Raw genomic sequence first — 19052 nt, 5'->3', positions numbered from 1 at the left:
AATGGCACTCGGCAGAAACGAAAGAGACCCTCATGCGTGATAAACGCAGTTAAATCACGGCTATCTGGATGCAATGGCAACTGGTGATAAGCAGAGGCTAAGTCTATAGTAGAAAAGACTGTGGCTCCACGGAGCTCAGCGAACAGTTCATCCATGTGCGGTAAGGGATGACAGTCACTGATGATTGCCTTATTAGGTTCTCTGAGGTCAACACACAGGCGAGGCTTTCCTCCCTCCTTTCTCTGGGTCACAACTATAGGGGAAACCCATGGAGATGCATCTATACGTTCTATAACGCCTTTTTCCTGTAGATCTGCGAGCTCATCGGTCACAGCCTGCCTCACTGAGAACGGAAGCCTCCTCAGTTTCTGCTGTACTGGCACAGCATCTGGTTTAACCTGTATTTTGTGCATAAAACCTTTTGCACACCCTAACTCCTGTACTAGAACCTCTGGTTCGGTCTGTGGAGTGGTACTCTGTACAGTAGGTGCTAGGAGCACAGTAGGAGAGCTAGCAGGGCTAACAGTAATAATTTTGTTACCCTCAATGCACATCTGCAATGCTACAAATAAATCTAGTCCCAGCAATGCATTTCCTGATTCAACCACTATCAATGAACCTGTAACTGAATGTCCATTATGAACAACTGTAGCATGCATGCAACCTTTAACAGGAATTTTCTCTCTGGAGTAAGTAAGCAGATTCACTGTAGGCTCAGCAAGGACACATGTATGGAAAAGTGTCTGGTAAGTACTCTCTGGAATAATAGAAACAGATGAGCCTGTATCCACTATCAGCTCAACATCATGGGAATGATAATTTGCATCAACTCGTACAGTACACATAATTTTATCATTCACGACGGCCCCCTGCATGTAAAGCACAGTAACGTCATTCACCACTACCTCACGCACCTCTTTTTGAGCCGATCTACACACCTTGGAAAAATGTCCAACTTTTCCGCATGTATTGCAAGTCACCTTAACCGCCGGGCATGTAGGCTTGTTAGCTAAGTGTCCTGTGGATCCGCATCGGAAGCAGGCGCGCTGATTCCCAGTTGTAGCTGGCTGGCTGTAGACCGTGGCAGGTGCAGTCGTCGTCGGAGCTTTCTTCTTGCCCTTGTCGAACCTCCTCCTCGTCGGCTGTTTCTCGATGGCTCTCACCGAAGCTGTAGCTCCAGAGAGAACGTTGGAGTTCCGTAGTCCAGCCTCGATTTGTAAGGCCATTGAAGTAGCTTTGTCCAGAGACAAGTCCGATTCAAGCAAAAGTCTGTCTCGTATGCGTGTATTAGCAACACGCTCAATCAGTTGATCACGAATCATTTGTTCCTCCATGGCACCAAATTCACAAGCTGCAGCTAGCTCGCGTAATGAAGCAAGGAACTGATTAACCGTCTCGTCAGGACCCTGAGCTCTCTGTCGAAATTTGTGACGTTCAGCAATCACATTCACCTTAGGAACAAAGTACCTTTTCAGTCCATCCACGGCAGAAGTGTAGGTAACACCCGTATCCTTTAGAGTGTAGAACAGTCTTTGTCCTTCGGTCCCAAGTGCATGGAGAAGAACCGCGCGCTTTCTTTCCTCCGGCCATTTTTCTCCGGTAGCATCAATTACGAGCATGTAATTTTCAAACATTCTCAACCAAGTAGGAAAAGAAATAGCAGGTTCGCCTGGCACAGGCATGAACGGTGTAGGTAAGGGTACGGAAATAGCCATCCTCGTCGCCAAAAATGTGGTATTCTGTAGTAAGAAAGTAGTTAGGAAAGAATGAGACCGGGAGACACGCAGCTGCTCTTCACTTCGCACGTTTATTCAACTTCTCTTCTTCACATCCGTAAGTGCATACATCACTTCCGTAACTGCATACATCACTAGCATACTAGCGCCCACTGGCGGTATAACCAGGACACAACACACCAGTAACTACTTTGTTTACAACAGGCAACGGTGGTCGAGGCTACACAAGCGAGGAAAATGGATGTGAACCAGGGGCGGATTTAGGATCGTAGGAGATCCGGGGCTTAGCCCAGAGGGAGAATGTAATGTGCGCGCGGAGCGCGCCGGAAAATTTTGCCTTCAACCTTCAACTTACCACCACCTTAAAGCGGACAAAAGGCACTGGAGAACACATATACATTCACACCCTTTAATGAAGCAAACTAATTGTGGTGGTTCTGGGCACAGAGGGAGGTCAGCACACGTAGCTCCCCCTGTCAGTCAGTCACCATCATTTATATTTGTATAGAATTACATAATTGATGGGCTGAGGCTAGTTATGTTACAGTATGTATATCAGGGCAGACTCTGTGCTCACCACTTATATTGTATTTAGAGTCTTGTCCTGTGTTATATGACGATATATTACATGTATTGTTGGCCTGTGTATAGTACTGTGAAATCAAATCCCCCCTGGGACATTAAACAAACTTAGTTAGTTAGCGTTACATCTTAGGATAGATTTGAGTCATGTTCTGTATACATACATACTACCATAAGGGCATACTTAATGTGGTTACTCCATGTTTACTAGCTGTAACATTAACGTTACATCATTCTTTTTCACTTGTTACTCAGTCAACCAGAGTGCAGATATCAAAGACTATCAGCCTGTTATTCACTTTATTTGTATAAGTATTATCCTTTGTTTGATTTCTTACCATGTACCGTAACAGTACCTTGCTATGTTTCATTTTCATTATAACATAACGTTATGTTATGATAGCCAGCTAGCATCAGCAAACCGGAAAAGTAGTGTCAGTGAGTCAGTCACCTTTCTAATAAGATTCACAAACCTGAAACATCATCTATGTCATCACTGCTGGTGATGTCATTCTTGCTGCTGATACTGCTGCTGCAACAGTTCTTGGCGCTTGTTTTGTTGAAAACAACTTTGGGATATCCATCCTTACAATTTTGCAAGTCAGGCACTGATTGAGATCACTTCTTCTTCAGGGCAGGGCAGGCTACGCAGTACGCAGGCTAATGTCGCGCAGCTGCTGCCTCTCTGTTGGGCTCCCTAGCGCCGCCCCTGATGTGAACAAAGTGCTTCTAGTTCTTTCACTGTTAACTGGACTTTTAACCTGTTTACATATAAATGCACGGTTAATGATCGAGAACATTGAGAGACAGAGGCGTCTGATTGGCCAGCGGGGCTATGAGGTTAAGGCCCTGTCAACACCTATACGTTTTTTTGATAAACATGGATTTTTATATTCGTTTTGGGGGGTTCGTCCAGGCGCAAACGAGTTTTTGCCCCCTGAAAACGAAGATGTTTAAAAACGCCTGCCAGAGTGAAGATTTTAAAAAACGCTGTATATTCGCCGTATATTTTTGACGTGTGGACGAGATAGACGGAGCTGTTCCCTCCTCCAACGTCATATCCTAGCACCAGTAACTACTTCGTTTACAACAGGCAACGGTGGTCGAGGCTACACAAGTGAGGAAAATGGATGTGAACAAAGTGCTTCTAGTTGTTTCACTGTTAACTGGACTTTTAACCTGTTTACATATAAATGCACGGTTAATGATCGAGAACAATGAGAGACAGAGGCGTCTGATTGGCCAGCGGGGCTATGAGGATAAAATTATATCGCCGCCTACTGGTGTGGAATGCTCAATGACAGCGTTTATATTGCGTTCATGCGTATGCATGTGGATACAGACATTTTTATAAACATGCTGGTGTGGACGGTAATATTTTTAGATACGAAAAACGTTTCTCAAAAAAACGTATTGGTGTGGACATAGCCTAAGGCCCTGTCCACACCTATACGCTTTTTTGATAAACGTTGATTTTTATATTCGTTTTGGGGGGTTCGTCCAGACGCAAACAAGTTTTTGCCCCCTGAAAACGAAGATGTTTAAAAACGCCTGCCAGAGTGAAGATGTTTAAAAACGCTGTATATTCGCCGTATATTTTTGACGTGTGGACGAGATAGACAGAGCTTTTTGTATTCGTCACGTCATCATGCGCGTAGATTTCTATGATCATGCGCACTGCAGCTGTTTGCTGTTCCCTCCAACGTCATATCCTAAATCCAGTAACTACTTTGTTTACAACAGCCAACGGTGTTCGAGGCTACACAAGCGAGGAAAATGGATGTGTACAAAGTGCTTCTAGTTCTTTCACTGTTAACTCATTGACTGCCAAAGACGCCAAAACACGTCATTTGGCGTCTTTGTTTTTTTTTCCGGGGATGGCCATATTGAAGTCTTATACACCTGGTGTGTGAATTTCAGACTTGGGTGTAATGTATTTCTGCCCCAGATGGGGGCAGCAGTTCGATTTAGCTCAGATATACCAGCTGAAGAAGAAGGCGTGTTGTGGGTTGTATGTGGAAAATGGCGAAACGGTTAGCGAAAACGAGCGGAGACAAACATAAGCAGTATAAGCAGTTGACACTGGCACAGAGCTTGTCTGGCAGTGGATCTGCAAGGAGTGTGGTGCCGATCAGGTCAACTGCAAGCAGATCTGCAAGCAGATATGGTGCAGGAGATGCGCCAAATGTTGCAGATGGTGAGAACCAGAGCAACGAGCAATGCTACACTCGTGGTAGCATTGCTGGACCATCGGAGCCACGTCGCTCCGACTCTTCAAACAGTTCAGAGTCGGAGGACATAGAACCCGACCCCGACTCGTCGGACGAGCGGTTGCCATCCGGATCGGCTAGCAGCAGGGAATCCTGTCCAGATCAGCGGGGATCCACGATCCAAGACAAAAATGCCACAGAGAGTGTGAAAAGCAAAGGTAAACATATATAAATATATTTTAATATATAATATATAGAAATATTCCTCTACATCATTACAAAGCAATAAAACATGCCTTTTGTATATATATTTTGTATAAAATGGTATATATTTCAATATTTTACAGTCTCTGAATCGAGCAGAGGACGTGCTTCAACCAGAGGGTGTGCTGCAAGGAGACGGCTGTCTTCAGAGAAAGATGCTGGTTGGGGTCAGGGTGAGTGGCAACCCACATAGGTTCCATTCACGGCAACCCCTGGACCCCAGAATGCTCCTGCAGAGCTGGAATCTGACCTGCCGGTTGATTTCCTTGCAGATCAAACCAACCTGTATGCCCAGCAGTTTTTACAGGCACATCCCGACACTCTGCCACACTCCAGAGGGAGGTTATGGAAACCGGTGACAGTCCCAGAACTGAAACAATTCTTTGGACTCACTTTCATCACCGGTTACATAAAAAAGCCAAATCTAGAAATGTATTGGAGTGTGGATCAACAGGACGCCACTCCATATTTCAATAAAACCATGCCGAGGCTTAGAGATATATGGAGAGACAGAAACCCTGAAGTATTATTCTATTCGTGTTTTTCCAATACACATACAACATACTCCCGAATTGATTATTTCTTAATTTCTGCAGGCCTGGTGTCTAGAATCAAGGAATGTAATTATGACAGTATTCTGATATCAGATCACGCCCCAAATAATTTGTGTTATGTAGACCCAGGCTTGAAAAAGGATCCACCAAAATGGAGATTGCAGCAAAGTTGGCTACGGGACCCAGATCTAATCTCTTTCCTTGAGGTACAAATTGATGTATTTTTCATAATCAACACAGATGAGACTTCTGCAAGCACCAGATGGGAAGCTTTTAAAGCTTACATTAGGGGCCAGATTATTAGTTTTACAAGTTCTAAATCTAAAAGAGCTAAACAAAAATGTACATTGTTAGAGTCAAAAATCAAAGTCTTGGAGAGAAATTATTATCAAAATCCTGATCCAAAAACTCACCAGGAATTGTTATTGTTGAGAACACAGTATAATGAAATGTCAACTGCAAAAGCTACAGATAATCTCTTAAAATTTAAACAAACTATATTTGACCAAGGGGAAAAATCTGGAAAAATCTTAGCATGGCGCTTAAAACAACTTCAAACCGAAAGAGCTATTACCAACCTCAAGACTCATAACGATGACTCTATTATAGATCCTATTAAAATTAATGAGGCATTTAGAGAATATTATGGAAAACTATATAGTTCCGAAAGAGCTCCAGAATTACCAGACCAAAAGCTATTCCTAAATAATATTGATATCCCTAGTATATCAGAGGAAGAAAGGATGGAACTGGGTGACGACTTATCCTTAGAAGACATCACTATGGCAATAAAGAGCATGACATCTGGGAAGGTGGCAGGACCAGACGGCCTACCCATCGATTTTTATAAGAAATTAGAATCTAAATTAAGGAAACCTCTTCTTGAGATGTTTAATGAATCATTTCGGGAAGGGATCCTCCCTCCCTCCTTGAGAGGGACTTTGATTACTCTCCTTCCTAAACCTGGAAAATCAAATGATAAATGCGAAAACATGAGGCCAATCAGCCTCCTCAACTCAGATTTAAAAGTACTCTGCAAAATTCTAGCAAAAAGATTAGAGATTATTCTACCAGATATCATAAAGGGAGACCAAAATGGGTTCATTGTGGGTCGTCAGGGATTTCATAACGTAAGAAGGGTTTTAAATATCTTACATTCCCAAAGAGAGTTACCAGATACAGCTTTCCTGTCATTGGATGCGGAGAAAGCATTTGACAGGGTGGAATGGGCATACCCGTTTGAGCTTCTCGAACGATTTGGGCTGGGAGAAAACTTATGTAAATGGGTGAAATTATTATATAAAGAACCATATGCAGAAATAATTACTAACAACAATATATCTATGCCAATTAAAATCAACAGGGGATGCAGACAGGGGTGTCCATTGAGCCCTCTCATATTTACGATGGCAATTGAGCCCTTAGCAATTGCAATACGAAATCACACATCAATATCAGGCATACCTATAGGTCAACTTGAACATCGCATAGCTCTCTATGCGGATGATGTAATCCTGTTCCTTAAAAATCTGGGAGAATCGATCCCGGCTCTCATGGACCTCATTAAAAGATTCGGCAATATTTCTGGGTACAAAGTTAATAGCCATAAATCTGCCATATTACTGCTTAATTCGAATGAGAGAGAGAACCCACCCAATTATATCGGTCACTTTAAGTCAATTGACAGCTTTACATATTTAGGAATACAAATTACTCACAGGTTAGAAGAAGTGGTACAGACTAATTATAGCCCTGTTGTAAATTCTATTTGCGAATCAATTGATAGATGGTCATCTCTTCCTATTTCCCAGATAGGCAGAATTAATATATTGAAAATGAACACTCTCCCAAAGCTATTATATCTCTTTCAAAACATCCCCTTGCCGCCTCCCCCAAACTTATTTCCTAGACTAAGGACATTATTCACGAACTTTATATGGAAAAATAGACGCCCCAGACTTCGCCTGTCTCTTCTGTATTTACCTTATGACAGGGGTGGCCTACAATGCCCAAACATGTTGTGGTAATACTGGGCAACTCAAATCAGAACTATGAGGTTTTACTACTCGACAGAAGATTCACCAGCATGGAAAGACATTGAATGTAACTCTATAAGGCTCCAACTGCCGACATATATATACTCTGATAGTTGTCGTATATTTCTGTAGTATGTATGATCTATGTATGAATATGTAGTATATTTTAAACACACACACACACACACACACACTGATCATTAACAGATGGCCCCTGGACCAGCTATCAGAGACCTGGGGGTTGGGCAAAGACACATACACGCTGGCCCCTCCCCTCTGGAACGAAACTGGGACAGAGGGAGAGAGCGTTCTCTTTCTAGCCGAAGTCCATGGGGAACGCATGTAATGTATATATCTGTCTGATTAAATTGTCTTAAACTAACTGTTCTTTGATTCATAACCAATAAGAATACACGACAGTAATGGCGAGCAAGCAACGGAGATAATATAGCTTAATTTACAGTATTTTGCAAACTTCAATCTAACGAAGAAGGTAGATTTTCTGCAGAGATCGCTCTCTAGTCGATTGGTGTGTTTAAAATAGACTGTAAATCTCAGATAAGTTATAGTCAAAAGAATCTGTGTAACGGTAATCTTGTTGGCATAATCTTTGATGGGTGGGTGGTGAGAGCCGGACTTTGAAGCCCGTTTTTTGTAAAATATAGTGTTTGGTGATTTGTTTGTACGGTATTGGAATATCGTGTGTGTCTGTGTAAAATTCGGTGAGGTTGTGTTTATGTGTTGGAGTGTGGGTGGACTGGGTAGTCTGTTTTGTATTGTAGCAGTGGAGAACATGTGAGGCTCTTTTGTCTGTTTGAAGGGACGCCATTGTGTGGGCGGCCATTTGCAGTGTACTGTCAGCAGAGCGTAGACGCCATTTGTGTTGTCCTGTGTAAGCGGAGCGATAACACGCACGCTCGGGCACGCGCGCAGACACGCGGACACAAAGAAGCCTAGATATCTCTGTGAAGAGACTGCATTGTAGAATATTTGAATGAGATAAATAATAGTCTAACTGGATTGAAAGATAATCTTGATATTGCTGTGTCGTGAAAAGTAATCGTTTATGAAAACAAGTTGTGTTAAAGAGATTGTTTTAAAGCAGGCTACAAACACGCAGTGGTTTCTCAAGGACAAAAGGGTTGTTAAATTGAGCCGCCTGCTTTCTGCCTCTGGCCTTTAGGCTTCGGACACGTAGGGGGGTTGCGTGTGATTGTTGCATTACATAGACTATAGTATTTTAGAGAGAGATAAAGTGAATTGATCAGCGGGGTATTTTTTAATAGTTTAGAGTTACGGTTGGAACATTCATAGACGCCATTTTACACGGAAGAGCTGGCGCATGCGCAATCGATGCGCGTTAGCCGGAGCACAGCTCCATCTGCTGGACAAAAAAGTTACAAGACATTTTTAAAACATTGGCTCTCTGTAAATTGATGAAATACAACCCTCCTTCATTGATGATGTTTGTAGATGATTGTTAGATATTACTTTAATTAATTTAATTAATTACTAATTGATTGAATTAATTATTCAGATCATTTCATTTTCTGTTTCACAGAACTTTGATCAATTGTTTTGTGATAATCTAATAATAACCATTTCTTTGTGTCGATAATAGTCGATTTCTTTACAGATTGTAATTAATAATTAATCATTCATTCTTTTCCAAATAACAAGTCGATTTCTTTACAGGTTATAATTAATATTTGTAATTTACATCTTTTATTTTAGTTAGGTCATTTCCACAGTGTTTGATTAAGGAATAGCAGAATAGTACATATTTGATAGTTGAGCAGTAAAAGGGTTTTTGTGGATCAGTGAATGCTTAGGTGTGACCAGCCTTTGTGATTTAATAATTGTGTTGACCAGAACTGTAATTAGTATTGAATGAGTAATCAAGTGACACATATTCATAAACAATTAGGAAACACATTTAAGTATAAAGTACTTACACAGCTATTAGATTTAAGTTAATACTGCACTGACATACACAAGAGGCAAGTCTGTTATTCTGAAGTTGCAGGGTTTTTGTGGGGATGGTTAATACAGTTATATTGGACTAGCATTTGTTTAGCAAACAAGACAAAATAAGGTGGGTTGTAAGAAGCGTACACCTTATCTAATATAGAATATTGTCAGCATATTGAGCAAGTAGAATGGGGTCAAATTCTACGAAGCTGTTAAAAGATATTAGTGAACATCGTGGAATGTTGGCTACGTTATCCCCTATGGCTATAGTGGAAAAAATGAATCCTCTTGTTAGGGAAATTAGCAAAATGTCAACGAAATGGAATAGCCGTTGGGCATACATTGAACAGCCGTGGCCGAAAGAGGGCAGCCTTAATTTACAATTAATTGCAACATTGGAGATACTTATCACTGTACACAAGGCAAATCAGAAAGGGAAAGATAGGTCAGAGAAACGCAAGTTAGAATTAGACATCTTAGACCTCTTTAAGGTAGAGGGACAGAAAATAGCTCAGATGGAACCGGAAAAGAAAAAAGAATTGGCCAGAACACTGGAACAGAAACTGAACATTTCATCCCCAGACCTGTGTCCTGCCTCCAGTCCCCCTCCATATGCTAAGGCACTGGAGGATCATTCCCAGAAGAAGAAGAAGGAGCCAAGGGGAAAAGGGGACGACAGGAGTGACGAGGAAGATGACAGCGAAGATGGCAGTGAAGACTCAAGTGATGACGACAATGCAGATGGAGGCTACAACGCGCAGGTCAGGAAGATGATAGCCACAGCCGAAAGGAAAGGTGGGAGAAGACGCCCGGAGAAAGAGGGAGATTGTCACCGAATGTCATCACATACATTAAAGAACTGTCCAGTGCTGATTCGGGGTAACAAGATGGAATATCATCCGTGGCATCATACAGATCTGTCTGAAGTGATGGAGAAGCTCCCCGTTCTTCAAGAGGGAGGACATTCGTGGACGCGAGAGGTCGACGTGATACTGACAGGAACGCAGGCCGCGATGGGAGACCTGAAAAGACTCTTAGCTTTTATTGCAGGATTGGATACAATGCAGGAAATATTGATGAAGGCAGGACTTCATAGATATATCAATACATCAGTTTATGATCCAGAGCTCTTCGCAGCAAACAGAGGCAGGCTGTGGAAAGCAATCAGAGAGACCTACCCTACTCACATTCACCCAGACAATATCATTGTGAAGCCACTGGGGGGGGATGAGAATCCCAGGGGTTATGTTGCCCGTGTGCACACTCAATGGAGAAGTGTGACAGGGAAAGACGCTGAAGATAACCCCTTAGAAAAATCCATAATCAGGGAAAAAATACAAGAAGGGCTTCCTACCCCAGTTAAGGATAAGCTAGCAGAAGTGGTGGGGCTACGACACATGAACAAAGCTGTTTATATAGACCACGTAGCTCATCAAGTTGAGTTATATCGAAAGAACATTCAGATACAGAAGGCACGAGACGAAGAATCCCTCAGAATATTGACTCATTTGCAATTGACTGAAAGCGAGAGGAACATAGAGGGAGTGCAGGCTTTAGCCCCACAGCAACAGCCACCTGGAGTGCAGACTGCTACTTACCAGTCCTACTCACAGGGGCCACAAGGGGGGTATCCTGCTACTTACCAGTCCTACCCACAGGGGCCACAAGGGGGGTATCCATACCCACAAGGGCCACCAGGGGTGCAAGCGGTTCCATACCAAATGTACACACAGCCTGGCCAAGGACCACCACCAGGGGGATGGACAGCAGCAGGGAAGGAGATGCTAGAACCATGCCAATGCGACCAGAATGGACATCTAGCCTGTGCCTGCTGCAACAGGCCCCAGGGGGGCGCAGGGGGGAGCCAAGGAGGAGGATATTGGCCCCCTACTACACCTGCTCCAGGAGTGATGAACCCTTACGGAGGCCCAGCAGCTGGCCTATAGGGGTGCCCGGAAGATCCGAGTGGGAGGTGCCAGCTGGTGGTGACACAGAAGCCTGAAGGCGCCACGCACCTCCCTATGTCTAGAGAATATGTGAAGACAATCGGATTTGAGGGAATTAAACAGCTGATTCCTACAACTGAGCTTGTAGACTTAGAGTACAAGGGACAGAGAGCAACTCTGTCAACACTTGTGTCAGAACACACGCCAACAGGGCTGCTAGGGAGAGATGCTCTATGCCAATTGAACTGTACAGTAAAATGCACACCTGACGGCTGTCAGGTGACGGTGCCATCCGGTGCTCAGATTCCATCGACAGCCAGAGTGATTAAGCATAGAACAGACCTACAAGCTTTGCCTTTAAAGGGAGCTGATATAGAATATTGGGTTGATGGGTCTTGTTACGGGGTAGGAGAAACTTTGTGCGCTGGGTATTCCTTAGTTAAAGCACAGAATTCAAAGTTTATTGTAGAACAGGCTGAGGCAGTTCCTCAGCCTTGCTCGGCTCAGTTGGCTGAATTGATTGCCCTCACAGAAGCATGCAACTTGGGAACCGGACGGAGAGTGACAGTGTACACCGACTCTGCCTATGCACATAATGTTTGTCATTTTAATGGAGCTGTATGGAGGGGGCGGGGTTTTAAGAGAACTGATGGTACGCCTATACAGCATCACGCACAGATCATGAAGCTGTTACAAGCCATGATGAAGCCAAAGGAATTAGCCATAGTGAAGTGTGCCACACACAGGTCTGACTCATCACATGTCACACAAGGTAACAGGGCTGCAGAAGATGCAGCCAAAGCCATTACAGGAGCAGACAAGGCAGGTAAAGGTCTTCTTGTCACACATGAAAAGCAATTACAGGGCATGGTCACACTTGAGGATTTATTGATGTTACAGAGTAGAGTAACTACGTTAGACAAGAACGTTTGGCTAGCAAGGGGGGCAAGTCAGGATGACACAGGTCTATGGAGGAATCATGAGGGGTTGGTTGTAGTACCCTCAGATTTAATAGGCATGTTAATACAGGAAGCTCATGGATTAGCACATGTGGCTAGGGGGGAGGTAAGACGCAAGATCACCAAGAAATATGGGTTTTGGAGTCCATATTTGATGGAACAGATTGACCATGCTTTAGGTCAATGTGGGGTCTGTTGGAGAAACAACATCAGAGTGGGTACACCAGTGGTGTCTGGGCATATCCCTACCCCAATAGGGCCACGGGTGGTGGACAGGGGGGTGGATGTACAGAGTAGGCAGGATGTTGTGCCAACAGGTGCCGAGGTCCCCAGAGAACCTGAGAAGGAGGAGCTACGACGAGATGCTGTGGTGTTGCCAGAGCCAGTGGCAATGCCAGTGTTACAGCCAGTGACATTACCGGCAGTGCCTGAAACCGAGGGGACAGGGGAAAGCTGTCCAGATGCCAATGAACCAGAAACCAACGAAGCAGAGAGGGTTGACAGTCTGGAGGTCCAGCCTGGGAGTGTCCAAAGCCTGGACACCTGTGCTACTGGGGATGCTGGCGAGTGCCTGCACCATGCTTCAGATGATGCTGAGGGCGACTCCCCAGACCTTGATCAGCGTGGGAGGGGACCAGGCGGCTGCCTGAACCTCAATGACACTGACGGACGACGACCAGTTAGGAAAAGATTAAAGACTATGAATAGGGTAGTGAAGCAGCAGATCAAAGGGAACGACGGGAATGGACAGCAGATGATAGCATGGCTGGAAACGGTCTTAGGGGCATGGGAAACTTATTTTGCTAAGATAGGAGCACCTATTATAGCAGACATGATTTTTGACTTTCTTAGGAGACAGGGCCTCATTGACTGTTTTTGGAAAATCAGTCACTCAGTCCACGTTAATGAACTTTTCAGAAGACTAGTCCTCACCTGAGGTGAAGATCTATGCATTAATGCATTCCCTTTGTCCTATGCTTACTGTTGGAGAATTATGTGTTATGATAACTGAATGTCATTATTTGTGTATTGTTTGTTTGTTTCTATATCGTGTGATTGAGGTCAGTTGAGAAGTGATGTGGTGGTTATACAAAGCTAGGAGAGAGGTTCTGTTCCTAGCGCAACGAAAATGGAAGCTTCTGACTATGAAAGTGTTATCAATCTGAGACAGCGGTAAAGGCTGTTCTCCAACTGGGTACAAGTGCTAGTAACCTCTGACCCTGACGCTTCAAGGACAAAGAAAACATCGGTCATTGGAAGTTTCTGTATTGATTTGTGCATGATGAACTGTGTTTAGTTTAATTGTGATTGTTATTTTCAAAATTCTTTTTATTATTGGTTGTTTTCTATTTTTTGTTTATGATATCTTTGGTTCCTAATACTGGTCCTGGGTTGGTCTGTGTTATTGTGCTTCTTGTGTTGTGTGTTGGTGTAGTTTTTCTGTCTGTTGTTGTTTATTTTTTAATTTTGTATTTTTTTTTTTTTTTTGGGGATGTTTTGTGGGGTTTTGTGTTTTTGTTTTTGTTTTATGGTAGTTTAGTTTCGGAACACCCTCTGGGTGGTCCGAGGGGGGATGTGTCGTATATTTCTGTAGTATGTATGATCTATGTATGAATATGTAGTATATTTTAAACACACACACACACACACACACACACACTGATCATTAACAGATGGCCCCTGGACCAGCTATCAGAGACCTGGGGGTTGGGCAAAGACACATACACGCTGGCCCCTCCCCTCTGGAACGAAACTGGGACAGAGGGAGAGAGCGTTCTCTTTCTAGCCGAAGTCCATGGGGAACGCATGTAATGTATATATCTGTCTGATTAAATTGTCTTAAACTAACTGTTCTTTGATTCATAACCAATAAGAATACACGACATAGTCCAAAAAACCTTAAAAGGAAAACATCGAACCCTATATTGAGAAACATGATTTCTGTATGGTACGAGGTACAAAAATACTTGTCGGAAACACCTGTTCTCTCTCGCTATAGTCCCATTTGGGGCAATACTTACTTTGTGCCAGGTAGGGCAGACGGGGGCTTTAAATTATGGGCTGACAAAGGAATAATACAAATTAATGACATCTTCGACTCAAAGGATGAGCATATGGAATCATTTGAAATTCTAGTAAACAAACATTATATCCCTCGCAAGCATTTCTTTAAGTACTTACAGCTCAGGAACTTTATTTATTCTAATCAAAATCATTCCCTGGCCACACCCACTCTATCCTCATTGGAGAAAGTTTTAATTAAAAATCCTTTCGGAAAAGGAATTATTTCGGATGTATATGATTTGTTGATTGCTAGATCACTAGAATCTTCAGAACCCAAATTGAAAGCATGGAGGAGTGACCTACAAGAGGAAATATCAGTGGAAAAATGGAACAAGGCATGCAAAAGAGCTCAAACCCAGACCGCTAACACTCGTTTAAAGCTTCTACAGTACAGTTGGATAATGAGAGTATATATGTGACGCGATCTGGTGGAATGATCAAGAAGGGGGCAACGTCATTTTTCTGTTTTTTACATATGCTTAAACTACAGATTGTAAGCTTTCAAATGATGTGTCATACATAGACATCGGGAAAAAATGTAAGACGACATGAGTATTGAAACTTGTTAACCCTGAAAACTAAATCCTGAGAAAACTGAATGAATGAATGAATGGTCTTTATTGTCATTGCTATAGTACAGGTACCAAACAACGACATTTGGGAGGGGTGGCTCCCCTGGTGCTAGGAAAGAAAAAAAAAACTAAAAAAACAAGAAGGGAAAGGAGCTGGTTTACATAAATAAAGGCACTGTACACTATCCACTACACTATACTGTACAGATAAAACACTGTGCTGTACTCTATGCTATGCTATACCTATTCTAACATTTCCTATTTCTCTGCAACCTTATGTACCCTAGGGTTGTCATATTGCACATAGTTTTATTGCACATTCATTTAAAGTGTCGCAGTTTGCAGGCTTGAAATGTACACATTTGTGCCTCAGCACTACACCTGATTTTTTCAATCCAGCAGCTGCCATCAATCCGTCCAGACTGACCAGGGCCCAGAACCTAGGTCTTTGCTGTGTTCAGGGCCTGGATGGCCCTGGGGTAGAAGCTGAGCTTCAGTCTGTTTGTCCTTGCGGACATGGTCCTGTACCGCCTGTTCGCGGGCAGCCGGGCAAAGTGTTCGTACCCAGGGTGGGATGGGTCTCTGGAGATCTTGGAGGCCTTCCTGAGGCAGCTGCTTTCAAAGATTTTGTACTTTTTCACACCTTCACACCGGCAGGTAATGGGCGGTAACAATAGCTGGTCAACCCCACCCCCAACCACTCCCCCTCTAGCTTGACAGCTATCAGCTGTCAATACCTGTCAGTATTGGTCACTGGGTCAGACAGCTATAGTTATACAGCTATAACATTATTACCTAGCAAGGTATTACCTAAGCTAATTACCCAGCTTATTATTATTTATGGTTGTTGTAACTGTTATTGTTAGTCTTTTAATCATACAAAAAAGTCTTCAATCAGAATCAGAATTTATTTTACAGTACACAAGAATAAAAATATTTCGCTTTGGTTCTTCAACAAGGTACATAGTCACAATAATAAGTAATAAAGTGATAAGTATAAGTGATGGTAGTCGCACTACAGCAGAACAATAGTTCTGTCAATTAAAATTACTGTTGAGCCCAAGCTGTTTATTCTTGGCATTAACCCAGAGGGACACAGGATGAAATGCAGTGAACAGATCTTTATGGATATGTGTCTTTTACAGGCCAAAAAATCAATAGCACTAACGTGGAAAAGCACAGGTAAACCAAGTATTGTACAATGGTTTAGGGAGATGTCTGGGTGTCTACCATTAGAGAAAATGTCATACACACTCAAAGACAGGCAGGAAAGATTCCAAAGTATTTGGGGCCCATTCATAAAATATCTGGAGGACAAGGACTCAGTGTTTCCCCTACCATTGCCTTGGGGGGGCGGGCCGCCCTCCCAACGGAACCCCCCGCCCCCCTAAGAAAGAGGAATTATTACGGACGTAGACACCAAACATCTGACAAGTAGGCTAAAATATCCACGTTTTTTAAACGCACCCAACCCGAATCTGGCGAGTGGCAAGCCCATAGGCTCGTTGTTAACGTTAGTCCGCTGTAGTCTCGCATAGCCAGACCTATCTCCACACTTCGCGCTGTGCCAGCGCAGGAGAATAATACAAGATTTTGCGCTAGTGTGCGCGCGAGACTCGAGAGTTTTTGCCGGCTGTGTCTGCAGATTGTCTGCAGATTGACTGCAGATTGAAAGTAAGCAAGTTGAAACGTCCGCAAATATAATTGCTGAGTGTTCTGACAGAGAAAGTTGGTTAAAATTGGTCGTTATTATCGTGACTAGAAAGTGTCTGACTATAGTTCCATAGTGTAAATTAGGGGTGTAACGGATCGCCCCCCACGGTTCGGCAGTAATGTGTACCGCGGATCAATTGCAAAATGTAACCAAGTAATAATATTACTTAATATTAGTTAATAATATCCCTTGTAAATCACAATGTAGAGTTGCCATGAAAAGATAGACGCGACATTTGCGTGCTTTGTTTTACTCTAAAGCGCAATGATAGGTTGATAATGAAAAAAAGAAAATCCAGAACAACAAGGCTGCTTCGTAAATTCGCTCTGGAATCTGATCAGCATTCATGGAACGCCTCTTGTCCAATCAAATTACTTGGTCCCTTTATGACGTCGGACCCAGTGTGCTCTCCGGCGCTCTCAGAGCAAATTTACGAACGCAGCCCAAGTGTATCATGTCGAGTCCTGCTAATGTTGGCGACAGAGAAGAACTCGAAATGCCTCCCTCGTCATTTAAATCCCATGTATGGGAGCACTTTGGCTTCTCTGTCAATTATAACAATGACGGACAGTGTCATTGGAAGTGTGGTCGATAAAAAAGTGACGGTGTTTAAGCGTTGTGCAACGAGAAAGTCGTACAAGCATGGTCACACATTTGCCGCGACATCACCCTGGTGTGTTGACGGGAGGCACGAAAAAGGCAGCATGACAACTTCTGATAATGTAGCCAATTTTTTCATAGGCCTACCATGTTTAAAGTAAGCTTTCACTTTATTATTTAGTTAAAAGTGGCATAAAACATGTTTATTTGTCTGCTTTAAAGAGCCCAGTGATTCACTGCTGCAACCAGGTGCCTCCTCCCTCTCTCCTACTGCATCATTTAAGTTGAATGTGTGTTTCTGTTTAATATGTAGCCTAATGTTTGAGTGTAGAATATGTTATGTATGTATGTATGTATGTATGTATGTATGTATGTATGTATATATGTATATATATGTGTGGTGGCCTGGGAAAACCCTTCACATTGTGGCATTTTGACATTTTCATTTTTTTATATTTCCATAAATTAGAAGTTCTCAGCTATTCATAACTGGTTGAATGACTGAGATAGCCCTTTATTTTAAAAAGTTATGAGCATTTTAATGTATCATGTCAAAAAAAGTGAAAGATGAGAAATGCTGCCCCCATGCTGCCACCGACCCCTTTCTCCTCCGGGTCGGGGGAGGAGCCTATGCAGATCGGCCGGTCTCGTTTGTCTGCTTGTGATGCAAACAAACTACCCACCACAAAAACATAAATATAAGTACTTTCTCTTTTGTTTTCTTAAAATGTTTATTCACCATAATGTAGTATGGAGTTCAAAGTACTAGAATACCACATAATATCAAAATCGCCAAAATCGCGATTTCCATCTATTTTTGCTCTTTGCCACAAACGAACGCCAGCGACATCCGACGGGTTTCCCCAGGCCAGTGGCCACCACACATATATATATACACACACACACACATATATATACCAGTTTTGACATCTTGAATGTTGTTGGGTTTTACACAGTAAAAGTGGTGTTTTTACAGAATTCGAGGAAAAAGCTTTTTATTTTTATGTTTTGTGTTGATCCGAAAAATGATCCGATCCGTGACTCAAAAAACGTGACACGATCCGATCCGTGAGTTAGGTGATCCGTTACACCCCTAGTGTAAATAGTGTCAAAGAACTAGCAAGCTAGCTAGCTCAGAGGTGATGAGATGAGCTAGTCTCCTTGCACACTTGCCAGCTAAAGAGCTAACTGGAGGCACTTTATTATTTTACTTAAAGTAGATATACTATCTTTCTTATTCTGCTAGAATTGGGCTTCATGGTAATACCATAATGGCATATACAGTACATGGACAGTTGATTGAAGCATTGGAAATGTCTGTTTTTTTATAGTTGAGAGAGTAGGTGAGAGAGTAAAGTCAAAATGACATTATCTGACTGGATTGCCCACAGCAATCCAATATTCAATTATAATTATGTTATAAATTGATATGGATCAATTTATGCCTCTTATTAGATTATAATTACTAACCCCTAACCCTAACCCTAATCCTAACCCTAACCCTAATCCTAACCATAACCCTAACCCTAATCCCTAACCATAACCCTAACCCTAAGCAAAACGCAACTTGATTGACGAAAACAAACAACTGCATTAGAATCTGTATACTTTTTACCTATCTGCCTAAAATGTCCAGCTCTTAAATGGCAAAAGAAATAGACATTTTGAAAGAAAACTAGTTTTCAACCAGTTCACCAGGGAGTAACGAGTGCAGTGGTGTGTATTGAAGGGTGAGTTTGTGGCAAACCTGATAGCAGAGTGGTAAAGTGTGTCAAGCTTGTGGAGTGTGCCTTTACATGCAGATCTATTGTGTCACCATAATCAAACATTGGGAGCATGGTCAT

Source organism: Nansenia antarctica (assembly GCF_963989245.1).
Source record: "Nansenia antarctica genome assembly, contig: SCAFFOLD_25, whole genome shotgun sequence".
NCBI lineage: Eukaryota > Metazoa > Chordata > Actinopteri > Argentiniformes > Microstomatidae > Nansenia > Nansenia antarctica.
This window is presented reverse-complemented; position numbering follows the sequence as displayed.